At 47.5% G+C, this 22165-nt stretch overlaps 1 long non-coding RNA gene across 1 annotated transcript in view; it reads left to right on the top strand.

Moving 5' to 3' along the window:
• Positions 1–17737: 17737 nt before the first annotated feature.
• LOC149123572 (uncharacterized) overlaps positions 17738–22165 on the top strand; it is a 125501-nt gene continuing 121073 nt past the window's right edge. Inside the window, exon 1 of the long non-coding RNA XR_016216928.1 lies at positions 17738–17914. This is a non-coding gene — a long non-coding RNA (uncharacterized LOC149123572). The remainder of the gene's footprint in view (positions 17915–22165) is intronic.

Below are 22165 nucleotides of genomic sequence, written 5' to 3' on the forward strand. Positions count from 1 at the left end.
CTACACGACTGTAGCTTTGGACTTGTTGACCTACATCTTCCCATTTCCTCTGGAAACCACCTTCTACTCTTCGTTTTCTATGTAGTTGATTCTCTTCTGTTTGCTTCCTGTCTTGTAATAAAGTTTTATTGGAACACATCGACACTCATTTGTTTACATGCTGTCTATGGCTGCTTTCCCACTGCAGTGGCAGGGCTGAGTAGTGGGACAAGGAATGTTTGGCTCACAAAGCCTAAAACGCCTGCTATCAGGCCCTCTACTGAAAGATTGTGGACACTTGGCCCTGGACTCTCAGGTCCTGGACTGTCCTGTCCAGTGCTCTTTTGTGTTCTTGATATCTGGAGCAGTGCCTGGCATATGGAAAATGCTCATCAACACTTGTTGAAAAAAAAAGGTGAATGCATGAGAATTTGGCATTTTTGAAGAACTTATTTAATGGAAAGAAAATCATAGAAATCTTATGTTTGACCTTATTTTTGTGCTGTTTTAGCATAAAACATGTTTAAAATTCCTTACCTTACTAGGAAATTGACTCTCCAAGGAAGCGTGAGGTTTGTATTGTGACTTGGTGCATCTGCTGGCACACTGCCACGCGTCTCAGACTGGAGGAGCACAGGCGCTAAATCTGGGCATTTGCCCTTCAGTAGATGTTTACGGAGCAAAGCATGGGCTTTGTGTGTGTGATGGCAGTGGTTCCACTGTGCCTCACCCAGGAGACCTCTACAGAGTTCATAGGCCAAAGAGAAGAAAACCTTGCAAGTATATAATATGTAAAAATACCGAACTACGTGGTAAAGTTTCAATTGCAGAAGAAAAGTTACTGGAGCAGGTGCTGTGGGCTTTCAGAGCCAGGACAGATTCATTTCAGCTGTGGAATCGGGAAAGGCTGCTTGCCAGTCGTTCTCGGATCTCAGTTCCTACCCTACTGCTTTGCTCTGCGTAGCGAAGACCTGTCCCCTGGCTGCCCTATAGTTGTCTTCTACACTTCACCAGTGGGAGGTTATGGGGGAGAGATTGGAGGGCTGGAAGGCGGGAGGAACCAGGGTATTTCTCCTTCTCTGTGAACCTCAGTTTTCTCACCTGTACAATGGGGGGAAAAAACCTAGTGTATATTTCACAGGGTTTTTATGAGAACTAAATAAGACATGCAATATGTTTAATACAGAACCTGATACAGGAGTATGATAAGCAGTCAAAGGATAGAGCTGTTGTTGCTATTGACCTTGCTCAGGTAAGTGGGAAGAGTGCAGTGATCACTTAGTGATGTCCACTAAGAGTGAAGTTTTGGAGAGTAGTCCCATGTGAGAGAAATATCTACCAACCCTGATATTCTGCAACCGTATTATGGAGACTGAATTGCTAGGACTTGGCAAATGGGTTGACAGACTGTAGCAACAGGTTAGGAGGAATCAAAAAACAGGGTCAATGATACCAAAAGCACAGATAGTCAACACGTGAGAAAGAATAGACTTGGAAGAGATGGTTATGAAGTCATTTTTAGACAATGCTGTTGATCTTTGGGCTGCAAACAAGAAAACACAATGATATACTCAGGACACTTCAGCAAGGAGGGTTTCTGACAGAGATGCACAAATGTGCAGAGAGTTAGCCAAGACAAACATCTCAGCAGCCACACAGCCAGGCCTCATGCGGAACTGGAAAGCTACCCCCAGAAACCATAGCAACTCCAGTTACTGGAGCCTGGTTGCTTCTGAAGAGGAGAAACGATTGTTCTTAGCAACTTTGCCTCACTCAAAAACTTTCTGTTCCCTCTTCTCCCCTCTTCCTGGTTTCTCCCTCCCTGCCTCTGTTTCTGAAGTCTTCTTCTCTGTGTCTTGCATCCAAGATGATCGAACTGGGTGATCAGCCCCCAGTAGGAAGCTTTCCAATGGGATCACGCTCCCAGGTCAGGTCGGACTCCCTAAGAGTTCCCTTAGGTGCAGCCTAGTTGGGTGCCTCTGTCTTGGCACAGCGGTTGTGCTCAGCACAGAAGTCACTGGATGCAGAGTGACAATGCCACCGTTCTCAGAAGGAGCTGTGCCATCAGTTGATTTCATGGTCTGCTGTATTTATGGTGTAACAGAGACACAGTGGGATCTCCACGAAGGTGAAAAGTGAGATAGGGCTTCGATTGGGAGCTCCATGAGGCTAAATAGGTAAGAAGGGGCTGGGAGGGGCTGGCAATGTGGCTCAGCAGGTTAAGCTGCCGCCTGTGATGCTGGGATCCCATGTGGGTGCTGGTTTGGGGCCTGAATGTTCCACTTCCAATCCAGCTCTGTGCTAATGGCCTGGGAAAGCAGCGGAGGATGGCCCAAGGATTTGGGACCCTGTACCCACATGGGAGACCCAGAAGAAAATCCTGGCACCTGGCTTCGGCCCCCAAAAGGAAGAGGTTGTGGTTAAGGGAACATTGAGGATACTGCAGTATTTCTGACATTTTGTATAAATTTGCTGATGCAAGATCCAAACCCTTCCAAGATTTAGGGCAAAGAAGCCAGAGATTATGAGCAGGAAGTTCTTAGAACATACCCGGACGTTAGATGATTTCCACAGGCTATACTGATTTCTTAGGGGTGCAAATTTGAAATTGACTTGGAAGGGTGGGTCTTGTGGTGAGGTTGGAGTCTCCTTACAGCCTGGAGAGAGTGAAATATTCCACAGCTCAGCTAGAGAAATAGGAGCAGCCAGGCCGGCGCCGCAGCTCACTAGGCTAATCCTCCACCTGTGGCGCCGGCACACTGGGTTCTAGTCCCGGTCAGGGCACCGGATTCTGTCCCGGTTGTCCCTCTTCCAGGCTAGCTCTGCTGTGTCCAGGGAGTGCAGTGGAGGATGGCCCAAGTGCTTGGGCCCTGCACCCCATATTCCAAGGATAGGTTGCTACAAGCTCACTTATGTGGGTTTCTTTAAAAATAAAGGGGGGATGGCAAGTAAAAGCAAAACACTAACATTTGGGAAATCCATCACTTAGAGAAACGGAGGGAATGTAAGCAGCAGGTGCATACTTGCTCTGAAAGTCCTAGATGAGGACCTACGGGAAAACTCACCACAGCTGCATGCAAGAGGTACTGTCTGCATTTTTAATCCTTGAGGGAGGAATGCCCCAGCACTCGTAGAATCATTTAAACTCAAGAGTTACAAATGCCACAGACAGCATGGAAGGAGTGGAACATTTTAAACAGGAAGCATAGTCATCATCCCGCCCTCTAGCCACGCCCTCTACTACAGGAGGACCTGTGCAATGCTAATTCACAAGCACATGCACTTTTTGTGGGACTGTCTTCAGTAGATCTTGGGCTCAGCACACAGGCCTGTTGCAAGGGCTGAGGCTGCCCCAGCCCTTGGCCCCTGTGTGAACTGGCAAGTTACTGAGCTCGCTGGGTTTCAGTTTTCTCACCTGCGCAGTGGAGATACTACTAGTACCTGCTGGAGGATCAAATGAGACAGCATCCACAGAGTGCCTAGTCTGATGCCTCCCACACCTTCATTCAACTGTAACCGTTACGATTTCCCATCTTTAAAATCAGAGAGTGCTGCAGCCAGGAAGACACCTCTTAGGATGCCCGGATATCAGAGTGCCTAGGTTTGAGTCCTGGCTCTGCTCCTGATTCCAGTTTCTTGCTAATGCACACCCTGGGAGGCAGCAGTGATGTTGCAAGTACTTAGGTCCCTGCTACCTACCCATGTGGGAGACCCAGCTCATGGCTCGGCCCAACCCTGGTTGCTGTGGGCATTTCAAATATGTAAAATAAAAATAAAATCAGGAAGCTTTGTAATGGCAGTTTGCCTGAGATGATCATAGTTCAAGTCCGTGTTTGTGTCTCCCAGTTTCCTTTCGCTGTTGTAGTGTGCGCATGCGTCTGTCTCTCTTTCAAGCAGCTGCCCAATTCCACCGGGTCCAAGGCGGAAGAAGTAACACACACACAACAGACGTTGAAAGAGCACCCAACACGTGCTCGGAGGACCGGCTCGTCCTAGGACTTGGGAAAACAAAGCGATGGCAGCTGTTTCTAGAGAGGAGGCTGCAGTGCTCTGGCAAACAAATTCCGTACAGCTGGGAATTCTGTTTCTCAAGGCGGTTGCCTCGTGAGCGGAACTATGTCTCCCCTCACCGCCAATTCTCAGGTGAAAGCCTGAAGGTTAACTTCAGGGCCTCAGAATGACTGCATTTGGCGCTGAGTGCGTCAGAGGGATGATGAAGTCAAAATCATTTGTGCGGGCCTCAGGCCGGTCTGACTGATTCCTTATAAGAGGAGGAGACCCAGACACGCGAGAGGCAGACGCTGGGAGGAGAGACCGCGTGAGGAGGCCGCCATCTGCAAGCCGAGAAGCGATGCCTCTGGTGTAACCCACAGCTACAGACACCTTGATCTTGATCTTGGATGCTAGCCTCCAGAACTGTGAGCAGACACATTTCTGTTGTTTAGAGCACTCGGTCTGCGATGGCAGCCCTAGAAAGCTAACCAGTTGCATCACTCTTAACAGCTCGGAGGCATGTTCAGGCTTGAACAGAAAGGAAACTTGAGCCACGCTTCGGGGTGCATGAAGCTTAAAGGTGGTGTGGGAGGTAGAATGAGCTGGACTCAAAAGTACAAGCATCCTCTGAGTCCACGCTTAAGAATTATTACCTAGAGCAGCCAGAGCCATGAAGACACAATAGAGGCTGATAGAGGGTGGGGGGGCAGTGCGGCGTTATTGTTTCTTGAGGACAGCTGGGAAACTGTTGTGGAGAAGGATTTTAGTGATGTTTGCACAAGAATGTCAATGTGTTTAATCTGCTGGACATGTTTTAATTTGAAAGCAAGAGAGACAAACGGAGGGAGAGAGTTGCCCCCCTACACACACATACACACACACACACACACAGCCAAAGATAGAAATCGTCCATTTGCTGGGCCAGGCTGAAGCCAGGAACTCCATCCGGGTCTCCCACATGGGTGAGGGGGACCCGAGTACTCAAGTCATCACTTGCCTCCCAAGATGGTTATTAGCAGGAATCAGGACTGGGATTCAAACCTGGGTACTCGAATAAGGGACACACGTGTCCCGGTTGGCATCTTAACCACTATGCCATGTGCTCAGAGCGCATTGAAACTTTTAAAGGTACTTAAAAATGATTACAATGGGAGGCTTTATGGGATGGCTATTGTACACAATACATTTTTAAGTAGTCTATGGGGGCTCCCACTCTGCATCAAGTTCCACCTCCCTGAACTCTTAGCTGATTGATTTTGCGGCAGAAAGGAAAAGGATCGGAGGAGGAGGAGGAGGAGGAGGGAAGAAGGCAGATGAGCCAGGACTTCCTGCCCTGTTCTGGGGGAGCACTGGCCCGCATCTCCCTGGGCGAGTCCTGGTCCCACCTGCTCAATGCACAGCAGCTGCAGACCCTCACTGCCCCTGTCGGTGACGACGATTGAGAATATGATTCCCACATGCGACGCCCACGTCTTGAAGACTTTTTGTCTTAGGGCATGTTCATTTCCTAGCTTCTCTTGGGCCTTCTTATCATGTGCGGAAGTTTTTCCTCCACAGTAGCCAAAGCACGTTCCAGATGCTTCCACAGCAAAACCCATCAGAAGGCCTCCACGGCCGCCTCGAGTTTGCTGTAGTTCACCCAAGACCTGAGGTTTGTGCCCTTCCTGCTGAAGGGCTCCTGGAGACATGGAGACAGGCCCACATCCCCGCGTGTGGGATTCCCAGGGGCTGGGGCAGGGACCAGTGGTGGTAGGAGAGATCAAGTCCACTTCTTGGACAAGCCCTCAGAGAGCATTTCTCCTTGGGAGAGGATCCAACCAGAAACGAATTGCTGATAAGAAAGAGTAACTTTGCAGAAAGCCATGGAAGAGTGTCCCACAGGCCAAGCTAGGAAATTTGGGAGTCAAACAATGATGGAGGCAGGCATTTGGCCAAGTAGTTAAGACACCCAAATCCCCAAGCACCCATGTCCTACTTGCCTGGCTCCAGCTCCCAACTCCAGCTTATTACTATTGTAGGCCCTTGGAGGCAGTGCTGATGGCTTAACTATTTGGGTCCCTGCTACCCACCTGAATAGATTTTTCTAGCTCCTGGCCACTGCCGGTATTTGGGGGTGTGAACTAGGGGCTGGGCGCTTGTCCGTCTGTCTCAAACAATGTAGAAACACACTGTAAAACATTGACTATAGTAGAAAGTCACGAGTCCATGGAACTAAATGAATAACTTGAGAGTTTAATGAATAGGATATTGAAATATTTTAAACTATTGCCCCACAAAATCCTTATTACAAAGAATAACTTAGGTGGTATATCTTGCACGAGAATTTTCGTAGAGAATCTGGCAGATGGTTCTTCTAGCAAGAGGTCAAAGGGGACCTTCTCGGTGGTGGGACAAGTTGAGCCCAGATGCACCTGGTAGGATACAGCAGGAGTACCCATCAGCACCTAGGTGATGGTCCTGCCAAAGACACACAGCCTCAGTCTAGTCATGGAAACACACACGTGGACTTGGGGCCCTGGATGACAAAGCCCCCATGACACCTTCAAAAGTGCCAGGGACATGAAAGACATGAGAAGTAGTTCCAAACTGAAGGAAATGCCAAGATAGGCAACCAGCTGACTGCGACTTGGTTCTGGCCTGGATCTTAGCTGTGCATGACTGGGGTAACCGGCATAACTCAGGTGGGATCTGAGGAGTAGACAGCAATGGTATAATGGCTTTTGTTTGTTTTTTTACTAGCTTTGAAGCCGGGAAGTGGTTTTAAAGGGACTTACTTTCCTTACCTGGCAGAATCGCACATAATAGTATATGATGGAGCCTCCATTCAACAACTTACTCACTAGTGGGTTAGGGAAAATAACCCATTGCTCCTCTACTTTCCTTTAAGTGTCATTTTGTTTCAAAATTTAAAACTTGAAAAGGAAGGGGGGGAATAGAAGGAAGAATGGATAGAAGCAGAACTCTGGAAAGAAGCCACGATGGTCTCAGGTACAACCCGAGATCTTCCTTGAACTTGAATCGCCTCTCTGAAAACCCCTGTAGGGACTTGGGTGGGAGTGTGCTGAGGAGGTGGTGCAGGAATCCACTGGATGAGTTCGTCATAACCTTGCTGTTCACGTAGAGGTGCTCGCAATGACTTGATGTGTCATCTTTCAGGTGTGTATGTGTATACATTTTTTAAAGATTTCTTTATTAGGCCGGCGCCATGGCTCAATAGGCTAATCCTCCACCTGCGGTGCCAGCACACTGGGTTTTAGTCCCAGTCGGGGTGCCGGATTCTGTCCCGGTTGCCCCTCTTCCAGGCCAGCTCTCTGCTGTGGCCAGGGAGTGCAGTGGAGGATGGCCCAAGTGCTTGGGCCCTGCACCCCATGGGAGACCAGGATAAGTACCTGGCTCCTGCCATCGGATCAGTGCAGTGCGCCAGCCGCGGAGGCCATTGGAGGGTGAACCAACGGCAAAAGGAAGACCTCTCTCTGTCTCTCTCTCTCACTGTCCACTCTGCCTGTCAAAAAATCTTTTATTTTTAAATTTTTATTTATTAGAGTTACATAGAAGGAGAGGCAGAGAGAGAGGTCTTCCATCCGCTGGTTCACTCCCCAAATGGCCACAATAGCTGGAGCTGTGCTGATCCAAAGCCAGGAGCCAGCAGCTTCTTCCAGGTCTCCGGTGCAGGCCCAAGGGCCATCTTCCACTGCTTTCTCAGACCATAGCAGAGAGCTGGATCGGAAGTGGAGCGGCCGGGACTCGAACCGGTGCCCATATAGGATGCAGGCACTGCAGGCGGCGTCTTTAGCCACTACGCCACGGTGCCAGCCCCGTGTGTATAAACTTTTTAAACTGGACATCATCCTATATTCACTTTACCTCTATGTTACGGGATGATCCTATCTGCTTAATGTACAGTATCACTTTTAAGTGTTAGCTAATACGAATCCCAATGGATGCGAATTGTAATGATTCAGTGTGCTCATCACAGCTGAGCTTTGCTTTGATCTCCTTAATCCACCCTCCACACGCCAGCTTGCACCTCAGTTGGGAATGGGAAAGGGAACACCTGCCAGGTTCTTGCTGGGAGATCTTGAATTGTTCCCCACTTTCCTCTAAACATAGTAGGGCTATGTGGGGAGAAAGCCTTGAAGTGCTTCAGGTCAGCCCCCTAAACAGGTGAGCTGGGGTCAAATCCTGACTCTGCTCTTGGCTGCCGTGTGAGGCTGGGTGTGTCCCTTCACATCTCTGTGCCTCAGTCTTCCCATCCACAAGATGGACGTGTGATGAACAGCGCCTCTCTCACGAGGCCAGCGAAGGATGAACAGACTGTAAATAGCTGGTACGCGCGAAGAGCCTGCTGGTGGTGGCCATTCATGTGAGGAATACATGTAGGTGGCAGCTTCTGAGCTCTGGAATGTCAGCAAAGACACCAAGTGGGGCAACCTTCCCCCCCAGGAGGGGAGCTGGGCCTCTGTGTTGTGGCAAGGAGTAATTATGATGGAAAAAACATTTTCCAAGGTCTGGAGCTGACGTGTATTCCTTGTGACATTTTAATCTCTGAGTAATAGATTCCATTGCCTGCAGAGCTGTGATTTTTTTTTTTTTTCCATTTATTGCTTTTTCCTCTTCTCTCTCAAACCTGGATTCTGCCTCCTCTCGGTTCCAGGCTGCCTCCAGTAACCCTCAACTGTTTTTGGACAGTCCCGATTCCTGAGCCAGTTCTTTGGGCCCCAGCAGGAAACCCTGCCTTCCTTGGAGGGGATCTACTGTGTGTTCCAGCAGTCACACCATTCCCATGCTTGCATGATGCACGATTCTGCAGTGCAGATACTGCAACAAACCCTGGGGTGGGGTAGGGTAGGGTAGAGGGGTCCCATGCATGCGCTTTGGAACTGGTGGGCTCAGGGCTAGCTTTGTCACTCACACATGAACTTTAGAACCTTCACTTCTCTGAGGCTCAGTTTGCTCATCTCTGAAATGAAAGGCATCATCAGCGATGACCTTCCAGGACTGCTGGAAGGTTGAGTTCCATCATGCATGCAGAGCATGTTGTACAAGCCCCTGGACACGATACCTGCTTGGGAAATGCTATTTACAATTACTCTTATGATTTGGGGTAGCAAAAACTAGAGCCTCAGGGTCGTTCTCGTTACTGGTCTATTTTGCAGGCGAGGTAACCTTGACATGCACATTTGAAGCTTAGTCTTTGTCCTACGTGTACTGTGGTTCGCCCCTCGGAGGGCAAGACTGCCTTCTCCTTCCTGTCATCAACTTTTTTTTTTAATGAGGTGGACAAATAATTTTATTTTGTGCATGCAAATACATGTCAAGTATTGTACACTTTTTCCATCAGTTTTCTCACTGAAAATCATGACGCTCTGTCTTATGAACGGCCAACACTAATATCTCTTCACCTCAGTGCTATAGCAAAAACGCACAGAATTCACTTTAATTTTTGTGTGTGTAATTTTGAAAAGGGATGATAATTTTATTAAAGACTGAGCCATTTTACTTGAAAGTCAGTTACACAGAGAAGGAGAAGAAGAGAGAAAGTCTTCCAACTACTGGTTCACTCCCCAGATGGCTAAAACAGCCAGAGCTGCACTGATCTGAAGCCAGGAGCCCCATCCAGGTCTCCCATGCGGGTGCAGGGGCCCAAGGACCTGGGCCATCCTCCACTGCCTTCTCAGGCCATAGCGGAGAGCTGGATAGGAAGTGGGGCAGCCAGGACTTGAACCATTGCACATATAGGATGCCAGCACTGCAGGCGGCAGCTTCACCTGCTACGCCACAGTGCCAGCCCCAGAATTCACTCTTTATTATTCACTGTCCTCACAACCCTCATGGTTGCATCTCTGCCCTCCCCCACCCCCCACATCTCCTGTCTTCTTATAGTCACAGGAATCTTAGGTGTGTGGTCACCCAGCTAAGACTACCTGTCCAGTCTTCCTTGGGGCTAGCTTTGGCTGTGTGACTGGTTTGGCTGGTAGAATGCACACCAAAGTGACATTTGAAGCTTCCTGGTTACATCTTTACAAGGAAAGAGCCTGCTTTCCCTTGCTCCTTTATCACTTGAATTGACTGGACTTTTACATAGTAGACTGTTATCTTGTTGAAGCTGTTGTATTTCCGGCTCTTTATTACAGCAGCCAAACTTGCAATGAGCGGGAGAGGGAGTAGCGATTTCAGCAGAAGTGCGACTCAGTAGAGACCTGTTAGGAGACCTGTTTTCTGATTGTCCTCCTCTACTTCCTGGCCCACACACTCATTTGCTATCTTATTACAACAGCATTTTGCCTCAACTGTACTAGATACTAGCCACACAGGCAGTCTCCCACTTTTACAATGGTTCAATTTTGGGTTTTTTAACTTCACAATGATGGGAAAGAGAGACATTCAGTGCAAACCCTGCTTTGCATTTTATTCTTTTCCAGGACTAGCAGTAAAATTCTCTAGCAGTGCTCGATGGTGGTGAGCTGCAGATGCCAGTGTTGAGCTAAGTGATGAGGTTTGGTAGTTAAAAGCACTAAATGTGGAACTGGCATTGTGGGGCAGTGGGTCAAGCCTCCGTCTGATGCTGGCCTCCCATGTGAGCCCTGTGTTGAATCCCCACTGCTCCACTTGCATTCCAAGTACTTGAGCCCCTGCTGCCCATGTGGGAGATCTGGATGGAGTCCTAGGCTCCTGACCTTGGCCTGGCCCAGCCCTGGCTGCTTTGGCCATTTGGAGAGTGAACCAGTGGATGGAAGATCAATCTCTGTGTCTAGTCCGCCCCCCCCCCCCGCCCCGTTACTCTGCCTTTCAAGTAAACCTGTAAGTACTACATGCATTTTCAAGCGAATGCTTTTTTTTTTTCTTTTTGACAGGCAGAGTGGACAGTGAGAGAGAGAGACAGAGAGAAAGGTCTTCCTTTGCCATTGGTTCACCCTCCAATGGCTGCCACGGCCGGCGCAATGTGGCCGGTGCACTGCACTGATCCAAAGGCAGGAGCCAGGTGCTTCTCCTGGTCTCCCATGGGGTGCAGGGCCCAAGCACTTGGGCCATTGTCCGCTGCACTCCCGGGCCATAGCAGAGAGCTGGCCTGGAAGAGGGGCAACCGGGACAGAATCCGGTGCCCCGACAGGGACTAGAACCCGGTGTGCTGGCGCCGCAAGGCGGAGGATTAGCCTATTGAGCCACGGCGCCGGCCGTGAATGCTATTTTCAACAGATAATGGACTTATCAGGACATAACCCCATTGTAATTGAGAAGCACCTGCATCAAGATGAATAAAACAATCCCAGAGCTTACCTGATCCACCTGCCGTCTTGGTGTTACCATGTTAGTCTTTGAGAAGAAAATATCCCCTAAGAGAGGATATGGGTTCCATTCCAGATGCAGGCCAGGGCTCTTAAATAACTGCCTTATATGTCCAAAACATTTATGAATTCCAGCATGTGTTTCAAATCTGTTAACACAGTGAGCAAAATACTCAGAACTACTAGAAGTGCTAAGACACTTACTAGTTGTGAGTCCTTGGCAAGACATTAAGCCTCAGCCCAGGTTGTCAAACAAGAGTGATGCTACCTGGGGGGTTGACTTGGAAAGCGCACATAAAGTGACATTTTGGAGATGCTCAAGTGCTGTTGAGGATGACAGTGACAACAGTACTAACGATGATGGAGGAGGAGGCATGGGCTTGATTCTCCACTGTTCCGGAAAGTGGGTTATGATTGAAGTTGGCCAAGCCAGGCCCTCTGAGGGGTGGTCATCACCAATACTCTAATATGTACTATGAGGGTCCAGGCTGTTAGAAACATTTTTGAAAAATGGTCACATGACAGTGTGAAATCTGTCAACATTCTACAGCGTTCTGCCCTACCTGCCTTGTTCCTTCAATCTGCTTTTGTTGTCCTTGCCCAGTTCCTGATTGTTGGGGCATTGCCACACTAATGTAGTCCTATGGAGTCTGGAGTTGTTGCTGTGGGTCACATACGTGCCACGTGCTGGAGCCTGACTTGGAACAAATACTTTTTCATGGTAATTTGGCAGAGTTATGCTAATGGACCAGTATTGGTCCATAACTTGGGACTGGAATCTCCTAGTGATATTCTGGATAAGTTTTTATAAGGTCAATATACTTATATCACTACCTCCTAAGAATGTCCAAGGCATTGTATTGTGATAATGCTCATAATACTGTGGTTTTATGGAGAAGATTCCCTGTGGCAGGCTCAGCAATTGCATGAATTTTTCTGGTAAGGCAGACTTTTCACCTTTATTTTATAACTGCTAATCAAGCTGAGGAAGCAAATATCTTTTCTCTAAGATTTATTTGAAAAGTAGAAAAGAAGAATCTTCGATCTGCTGGTTCACCCTCCAAATGACCACAATGGCCAGGGGTGGGCCTGGCCAAAGCCAGGAGCTTCTTCCAGGTCTCCCAAGTGAGTGCAGGGGTCCAAGGACCTGGGCCACCCTCTGCTGTTGTCCCAGGCAAATTATCAGGGAGCTGGATTGGAAGTGGAGCAGCCAGGACTTGAACTAGCACCAGTATGGGATGCCAGCATTGCAGGCAGCAGCTTAACCCTTACAACACAACATGGGGAGTCAGATGGGTTAATACTCAGGGGATCCCAATGGGATTTGGGGTGTAAAATATTTGCTTCTTGCCCTCAAACATTATCTTTAGCAGGAACAACAGGCCACCCTCCTTCCTTCCTTCTGAATCTCCAAATTTACTGTGAGAATGGCAAGGGAGCTCCTCCTGACCTCATAGCTTACTGTGAAAACACGTTATCTGTCTGCAACACGTAGTTCGTCACCTGACCTTACCGTGTTTCCGGCTTGAGCTCTAACTGGTCTCCGTCCTCCCTCACATCGGCCAGACAGGACAGAGAGTTATGAGGTCTTCTGATGGTTTCTGTCCCCACCTGGTAACTGAATGCCAATGTGATTGTCGAAACTGTGCTTGAAGCTGACTGCCACCAGTTCCCTTTGGGTTTTCCTCTTGGAAGCCCCCTCCCACGCCACTCTGGCTGGAGATCCTTGATTCTAATAAACACTTTTAAATCTCTTTGCCATCCGCTTGGAAATTCTCCTTCCATGTGAGACAAAGAACCAAGGTAACAATAGTTTCTCCGCCGCCATTTTCCCACTGTCCCAAAGCAAATATCTTGAAACCTGGATGAAGCTCCTGGCTCCGGACTTTGGCCTGGCTCAACCCTGCCTGTTACGGCCACTTCGAATGCACCAGTGGATGGCAGATCTGTGTAACTCTGCCTTTCAAATAAATAAAACTTAACAAAAAACCCCTGATGGGAAAGCCAGGGAAGAGGAGACCAGTTAAGAACGCCTTAGGACTTAGGTGGGACTTAGGTAGGACTCGGACGTGTTGAGTGTGTGTGCCTGGTGGCTCGTCTGCAACACGTAGTTCGTCACCTGACCTTACCATGTTTCCGGCTTGCTCTAACTGGTCTCTGTCCTCCCTCACATCCTCCAACCTCATATTCCATCCCCTGTATCCTCTGAATGCCCACGGTCTCTCGGCCCTAACACTGGGGATGGCAGGGGAACACCGGAAACTGGAGATGGTTACCCGTTTTCAAGGGTACAAGAATGTGAAGATGGCAGAAGAATGCATGCGGCCAGCTTTGGTCTCCAACGGTGAGCCTGGGCACCACTGACCATTGGGCTTAATGTTGTGACGCAACGCTAGGGGTGGTTAGCTGGAGAAAGGTGGAATTCTCTTGTCTATTTCCACAGGACTTCCTTGCCTAAAACCTTCATGGCTTAAGTCCTCTCCAGAGCTTTGCCTGGCAGAGAAAAACTGATTGACCTTGAAATTTCTGAATTACCTTCATTCAGCCCTGGGAAATGTGCCATCTCTATACCTTTAGTATCAAGGTCTCTCTTTGTCTTATCAGTAAAATGCCATAAAACAACAGTAAAAACTATGACTCATGTTCAAAACAAATCTCATGGTATTAAAGATAGGGAGGCATGGGTTTTTTTAATCCCTTGAGAGTAGAGATAACACTAATTATTTCCTGTTTTCCAGGAAAGCAGGGTGAAGTTTGGGTAAGGTAATGGGCACGGGACAAGTCGAAGCTTCTGAGTGCTGGGCCAGTTACCCTGAGCTTGGCAAGGGCTTGTTACAGAAATGTCAAGACTTGCTTGAGATGGTCCACAGGTGGGAGTCGCTCTGAGGGCACTGGGAGGAGTCGGCGGCCTAGACCAGCTCTCTCCCTTGGCTTCTGAGAAAGATGTTGTATAAAGAGGCAGTGTTCAGGAAAGCTACCAGGGAGAGATTTCTGACTATTTGACAAGGCCTTTAAATTCTAAACCATCTCCACTATAGATTGACCAGTTATCTTTGCGGAACTGCCCAATGTGAATTAATGTGGAGTCTTTAATTACCAGAAGGAGAGTCTGATTGACTTAAGCTCACCCACTGGCACATTAACTGAGTCTTGCTGAGACTGAATGTGTTGGAAGAGAAATGATCCACAGAGATATTGAAAGGCTATTACTAAAAATAAAGAGATGGGGGCACTATATTCCTCACTTTGTAAGATACAGGTATTGCATTGTCATTCCTTCATTTCTAACTTCTCTCAATTGAATTTATAATTTTATACTAATAGAATCCATGTTTATTCTTCACATGTTTTAGCTTTCAGCTGATTTTCACAATTGAACATCATCAGTCTTTACAGTAGCCCTGCTTTTCTGAAGAGAAGAGTAGTATGCTATGATACACTAGCCTTCCTGAGGCTTTTGATTTTGCTTGGATTTCTTTTTAAAGATTTTATTTATTTGAAAGTTAGAGGTAGAGACAGATCTTCCATCCGCTGGTTCACTCCCCAGATGGCTGCAGTGGCTGGAGCTGTGCCGATCCGGAGCCCGGAGCCAGGAGCCAGGAGCTGCTTCTGGGTTTCCCACATGGGCACAGGGGCCCAAGCACTTGGGCCATCCTCTGCTTTCCCAGGCCATAGCAGAGAGCTGGATCAGAAGAGGAGCAGCCAGGACTAGAACCGGCGCCCATATGGGATGCTGGTACTTCAGGCCAGGGCTTTAACCCGCTGCGCCACAGCGCGGCCCCTTCCTGGGATTTCTAATTGCCTTGATGTTTGTGTTGTCTGTTCATCATGTGCTTATGCTTCTAAAGTGTCTGAAGCAAACCGCCTAGTTTATGGAAGCTATTTGCTCTCCAGAACCTGCCTTTTGGAACTCCCCACCTCACGCCTTCTGGGGCTGGTAGTTGGTGATACTTTCTTTTCAGCTCTCCTCTGAGTTGAGCACTCATCACCGAGTCTCACGATTTCTGAATCTGCACATCTTTCCAAGTGAGCGCCTCCAGTTAGAGGACGGAGGAAATGAACATTGAGTCCTTTGACTAAATCTGCTGTGCTTCTATTACTTGATGACATTTTGCCTGGGATAAAATTGTAATCAAAGTTTTTTTTTTTTTCCTTTTTAAATACTTGATTCAATTTTCTTTAAGCTCTGAGTGTTGCTATTGAAGTCTGTTTATTGTTCGTTCTAAAAGTTGTCTGAGAAATTTTCCGCCATGGGATATTCGTTTGTATTTTCTTTCTCTCCTTTGTTTTCCCTCTTGGAACTTCTGTTAGTCAGATGTTGGATCTTCTGCATCAGTTCTCTGTAGTGTTTATTTTCCTCTCTGATTTCTGTCTCTTGACTGTTCAGCTGGAGTTGTTCCTCAGCTTTGTCTTCCCAGCTGTCAGAGTTTCATTTTCACGATCATTTCGCGTACCAGGGGATTCCAATTCAATCCCATAGAGGTGGCATGTACCAATGCCATCTCACTGTTCCAAGTGATCAGTTTCAGTTCACAGTTGGTCATGGTGGAGGGACTGGGAGTCAAAGGGAGCACATAGACAAGTCTAGTACCTGCGAACGCTAACCGATGGAGTAAATAAAGGGGAGAGTGATCCAACATGGGAAGTGAGATACTCAGCAGACTCATAGAATGGCAGATGTCCTAAATAGCACTCTGGCCTCAGAATCAGCCCTAAAGGCATTCGGAGCTGGCTGAAAAGCTCATGAGAGTATTTCAGGCATGGAAAGCCAAGACACTCTGGCAAAAGATCTCTGCGAGTGAGATCCCAGTGGAAAGAACAGGTCATCAAAGAAGGAGGTACCTTTCTCTGAAGGGAGGAGAGAACCTCCACTTTGACTATGACCTTGTCTAAACAAGATAAGAGTCGGAGAACTCAGAGGGCTTCCATAGCCTTGGCAGCTCATGACTGGAGCATAGGGAGATTACTGATGCCATAGACAGGAGTGTCAATTTGTAAAGTCAACAACAGGAGTCACTGTGCACTTACTCCTCATGTAGGATCTCTATCCTTAATGTGCTGTACATTGAGATTTAATGCTATAACGAGTACTCAAACAATATATTTCACTTTGTGTTTCTATGGGGGTACAAACTGTTGAAATCCTTACTTAATGCATACTAAACTGATCCTCTGTAAAAATTTCTTTTTTTCTTTTTTTTTTTTTAATCAATTCCCAACTTGACTCTCACTGGGATTAAACATGACAGTAGGTCTGCTCTGATTTCATCATCATTTAAAAAAATCATCTATTTTTCACTTTATGTTTCTGTGTGGGAGCAAACTGTTGAAATCCATACTTGATGTATACTAAGCTGATCTTCTGTATATTAAGATAATCAAAAATGAATCTTGATGTGAATGGAAGGGGAGAGGGAGTGGGAAAGGGGAGGGTTGTGGGTGGGAGGGACGTTATGGGGGGGGGGAAGCCATTGTAATCCATAAGTCGTACTTTGGAAATTTATATGCATTAAATAAAAGTTAAAAAAAAAAAAAACAACTCTGTCCTTGCCTATGATTAATTTTTTCAGCATCCTATTCTAATGATTAGTTTCTGAGCTGTCATTAAAGATCCTAATTGGGTTTTTTATTTATTTTTTGACAGAGTGGACAGTGAGAGAGACAGAGAGAAAGGTCTTCCTTTGCCGTTGGTTCACCCTCCAATGGTCGCCACGGCTGGTGCACTGCGGCTGGCGCACCGCGCTGATCCGATGGCAGGAGCCAGGTGCTTCTCATGGTCTCCCATGGGGTGCAGGGCCCAAGGACTTGGGCCATCCTCCACTGCACTCCCTGGCCACAGCAGAGAGCTGGCCTGGAAGAGGGGCAACCGGGACAGAATCCGGCGCTCTGACCGGGACTAGAACCCGGTGTGCCAGCGCCGCAAGGCGGAGGATTAGCCTAGTGAGCCGCGGCGCCGGCTCCCTAATTGGGTTTTTAATACACTTTTTTTTACTTAGTGTATCTCTTTGATATATATGGCTAATTTTTTTTTTCATTAATGTTGGAGGCTTTTCTGAAATGTCTGGTCACCTTTATTTTTCATGTGTAAGAAAGAGGCAGTCTAAGGCTAACAGAAGCCTTCACAGTGTGGTTGAAGCTTGGCTAATGACTAGCTTTGTTCTGCTCCCCTCCCCCTAATTCCAACAACCACGACATCCTTTAACAAGTCTCTTGCTGCCTGGCCTAGCCAGGGTGGACCAGGTGCATACGAGAATCTTGATGTGGAAGGATGGCTCCGAGAGTATGGGAGCAGAGAGGAAAAGAGGCCTTCCCCTTCCTGGAATGAAATAAAATATTTCACAGAATGAATGGCAAGGGAGCAGAGAATTTCTCCATGAGTATCAGTTTACTGAGCAAACAAAAGCAGGACCAGGTTTCGAAACAGTGGCATAGTGGGTGGGCATTTGACCTAGCACTTGAGATGCCTTTGTCCCGCGTTATAGAACCTGGGCTGGAACTTGGCTCTGGCTGTGGCTCCAGCTCCTGACTGCAAGCTCCTATAATGCAGAGCCTTGTATCCCTGACATCCACATGGGAGAGGTCACACTGGGTTCCTGGCTCCCGGCTTTGGCCCCTCGTGCACCTGGGGCCATGGCAGGCATTTGGGACGTGAATTGGTAGGTGGGAGCTCTATCTGCCTCTTTCTCTCTTCCTCTAAAATTAAAAGAAAGGGTCATAAAAGTGCGCTTATATTCATGCATTTATTCAGTATTCATGAGCGGATACTATGAATGGTCTTCAATAAGTTCACAGAAAATGTATATGATGGAGAAAGTACTCATGGATTTCAAATCTTTGTACCAACCAAATAAAATTCCATCTTTCCATATGCTTGTTGAACTCCCTTCCTGAGTTCTAAATTCTATGATAATCTAGTCGGATCCTAGTAAGACAACTGGGATTCCTGCCCTTCAGATGTTTGCGTATTTACTAAGTATGTGTGTAAACTATGTTAACTTGCACCAGGCTAGACACCGAGGTCACAATACACAAGTTCACCCAAAGTACCTTACTTCTGGGAGATGAAAAAGACTTTGTGACTTGCCTTCCTAAAGTGAGGAATGCTGAGATAATTAGCACTGGGGGCAAACTGGGTTATATTCAGCTAAAAATGATGAGTCTTCCCTGAATGAGTGGGTTAGGTAATATGATTCCCATGCAATTCATGTCCAAAGTGATGTGTTTGGTGCTGTAGAAAACAGGACATTGGGATGGGCATTGAAGGCAGGGACAAAAACATGTCAGTGCCCAGACTCTGTGTCGGGCATCATGATAGCAACTCCATTGTAGAACTGTAGAACCTCAAAGTTACACCAGTGCCCACTATGACTGCTGTCTCTTATGTACATTTTGGACTCCAAATGGCCATGCCCAGTTGTGACATAAGTCCCAAGGGACAGCACTCAATGAGATTGATATTCCTCTACCCACGCTGATGTTTGCTCTCTGAGCCTTCTGTGTGCTCGGTGTGACAATCCTTTACCAGGAAGGCTGGATGCCTTAGCTGGGATTTTGATTCATAAATGACTTGAAAGGTAGTATCTGTCTGGTTCATGGTGCCTTGTTGCCTAAACGCCATCCTGAATTTTCATTGACTATCTCTCTTCTGAGAATTCTGCGGTGAGGCATTCAATTCAACCATGGGAACTCATGGGGAACCAGCAGAAATGGTGATCCAAGAGATAAATTCCTCACTTTAGCACCCAGTTGTAGAATCAAATTGCCAAAGATTGCATTGTTACAACACTTTGTGAGACCAATATATGGTAACAATAATAGTGAACACTTATGGAATGTTTTTATGTACCAGTGGCTTTGATAACTAAAGGTAAAAATGAATATACCTGCTTTTCATGTCTCTGTGACATAAGGTATTTCTACTGTTGCTAGTTCAGGATGATATGCTTGGGGGTGGTTAAGTAGATTGTTCAAACTTGGCTTGTAAGTAGAAAAACCAAGATTAGAGCCTAGGGCAGTAGGAATCTAAACCCTGAGCTTTGGACCGGACGACGCTGTTATCTTCCTTGTAGAGCTAGTATTTTTGTTCTGATAATTTCTCTCTGATACCCCTCCTAACCTTGGGACTAGAGTTCAAACAAAATTAAGGATTACCTAAGTCAAGGATTTGCTCAAACATGGTTAAATTAATTTCATGTGCAGGTGCAACCTAAAACATCATATTCCTTCTCAGAGTGGTCTGACTTGCATGTGAAGTGCAAACATTTATGGCTCTGAAAGTCTGGACTTTAGCTCCATAAGTGAAAGTGAAAATAGTGTGTGCCAAAAACCGTGTGTGTATCTTTCAGTTACCATCATGTTGAAAAATTTTAGAATATCCAGTGGGAACCTATTGGTGTTGCTTCTAACTATAGTTCATGGATATTTACATGGCATATTACAGAAATTCAACAGGATTTGCATGTTTAACAATCCAGAGATGACCAAAATGGCTTTCTGGGTTGAAGTGAGGATACTCTTCCTGCTAAAACGGCACTTTGATCAAATTAATTTCTAGAACTGCATTAGCACCACATGGAAATGGTATAAATGTGTTGCTAAATCGACTGCAGATGGCAGAGTGCTTTTTGGTAAGCATCAAGGGGTGTGCTAGGGTTCTGTGGGACAAACAGCATTTTGTTCTTGATGTTTTGCATAGTAATGTCCAGCTCATCTGCCTGGGCCCCTCCTTGGAAACACAGGCTGCTTAACACCTACGAGGGCCTCTAGAAAACGGAGCACGCTTGCTGTTGAGAGCTGGTGTTTCCCGCCCTGTCCTATTCCGCAGGGCGTGGAATGCCCTCGCTTCTACAGAGACAACCCAGGAAACTGCTAGAATCGCGGCATCTCAACTTCAAGTGCAGTTCCCAGGCTAAACCTCCTCTGGAAGCTCGAATGAAAAGCTCATTTCCTGTGCCCTGGCTCAGCATTGCCCCTGATAAGGTTCTCAGGACCCCGCTCTGACAGTTCCAACAAGCAATTGTTGTCAGGTGTCAGGCTCTATGCTCAGCTCTGTGGGTCTTGGGCAAACGATACATTCCCATCCTTCTCCTGGTGGCATTACCCTCATGGAGTTCATGGTCAAGGTTATGGGAGAAAGGCAAGTAAGCAAGAGATGATGGTGCATGTGGTGTTGTAAGAAGGAATTCCACCCTGGGATTATGGCAGTGACCGAACACAGGGCACTGGACCGTCAACAGGCACAAGTAAAATTAATCTAGGTGTCACGTACTCAGGGCTTCGGAGGAGGTGAGGCCGCCTGCAACCCAGTGACTGCACCAGGGCCTGTGGGAGGCGGGCTCTGCGGTATCAAGAGTGGGGCGCCCTTGGCTCCCATAGGAGGACGTGACTGGCCATGAGCTAGCAGGGAGCTGAAACTCGCTACTAAGGAATCAGCGGGCACTGTGCCTGGGCCATTCAACAAGGAGGCTACTTGGCGAGGGGGAGCAGTGAGCAGAGCAGTTGCAGTCAGGCCATTCGAGGCCCTCCTGATGTGATCAGATGTCCAGAGAGTACATGATCTTGTGTCTGAATTGTAGGCCTCCTACCACAGGGGGCACTTAGGAAGTATAATGGAAACATGGAAACTTGACTTTAGGGTTGGGGCCTGAGCAGGTGAGGCCAGGGCAAGCTCTCCTAATAAAGGAACATTGAAGCTGAGACTTGAAGAATGAGTTAGACATTCCCAAAGAGGATGCCTTGCAGGGGAACGACGCACACGTGCACAAGCACGCACATGCGCACAAACACGCAGCTGCTGGTGAAAAGCTAGCTTGTCTTGGAGTAAAGGGCGGGGAGGGGTGAGAGCCTAGACCAGGCACACGTGGGGAAAAGCAGTAGAGCAGTGAGAGATGAAAGCATAATTGGGTCAGTCGTGTGGAGTCCACCTCTCTACATGAGACGAGTAGCATAAAAGAACCAGAGCGGGGTGTGGAACAGGTATGGTACAGCCAGGGAGAAGTGCAGGAGGCAGGTCCCACCCACATGGCAGGCCCCACTCAGCGCCACTAGCTCTTTCCCTGTGGGAATGTACACTCAACACCACTCACTATTCTGATTTTTCAAGAGAAGCTCTAAGTTTTGAGTTAAGTTTTCAAAAATTATGAATTTTGGCTCTACTTGAAACTTATCAAAGCATTGTGTGCGCCAAGCTAAACCCATCAGCTTATAGTCTTCGGGTTTGCAATTTCTAGTGAAAAGCCTCGAAAGCCACAAGGGTTCAGATTTCAGGCAGGAGCGAAGGGCAGGCTCACACCTGCATCTGGAAGGCATGGTGTGTACTGCAGACCAGCTAGGGAGCCGTGATGGCTGCGTCCCCTCCTGGCAAGGAAACCGCGGTGAGAATGGAAGGAGGTGGTTCTCGGTCACCTAATGTTTAGGAGATAAAATCCACGGGACCCCATGTGACTCATCCCTGGGAAGAAATCCCCTTCCTTAAGCTTATAGGTAGGGAAGACAACCAAAGACTCCCCTTGAGCCCTCTCCTAGCTATCCCTGAGTGTGTGTTGGGAGTAAGCTGGGTAGTAATTAATGGCGAGGAAAACACAAGGCCTGAGACTTTGAAACTAGAGTAGATGTGATTTTTTTCAGGTGAGGAGTATGGAGGTGAGGGAGGGGACTGTCAACTCTTACTTGCTTACTTGCCAAGCTATAAACCAAGGTTTAAGTGAATTTTTGTCTTTTCTGGGCCCTTGCAAAGCGATGCAGGCATTGGCTACCCCAACACCTTGCTGGGTGCCATGAGGATAGCAGACCATGATTAGCAACATGCCCGACAGATAATTCACATTGTATATGGTTCATCAGTTTCTTCTCCGGTGTTCATATCAAACTAAGTAGTGGTAGCGTCGCTGATGAAGACAGTACAACTG

This window comes from Oryctolagus cuniculus, chromosome 11 (assembly GCF_051225735.1).
Source record: "Oryctolagus cuniculus isolate XC-2025 breed Fujian yellow rabbit chromosome 11, ASM5122573v1, whole genome shotgun sequence".
NCBI classification, from domain to species: domain Eukaryota; kingdom Metazoa; phylum Chordata; class Mammalia; order Lagomorpha; family Leporidae; genus Oryctolagus; species Oryctolagus cuniculus.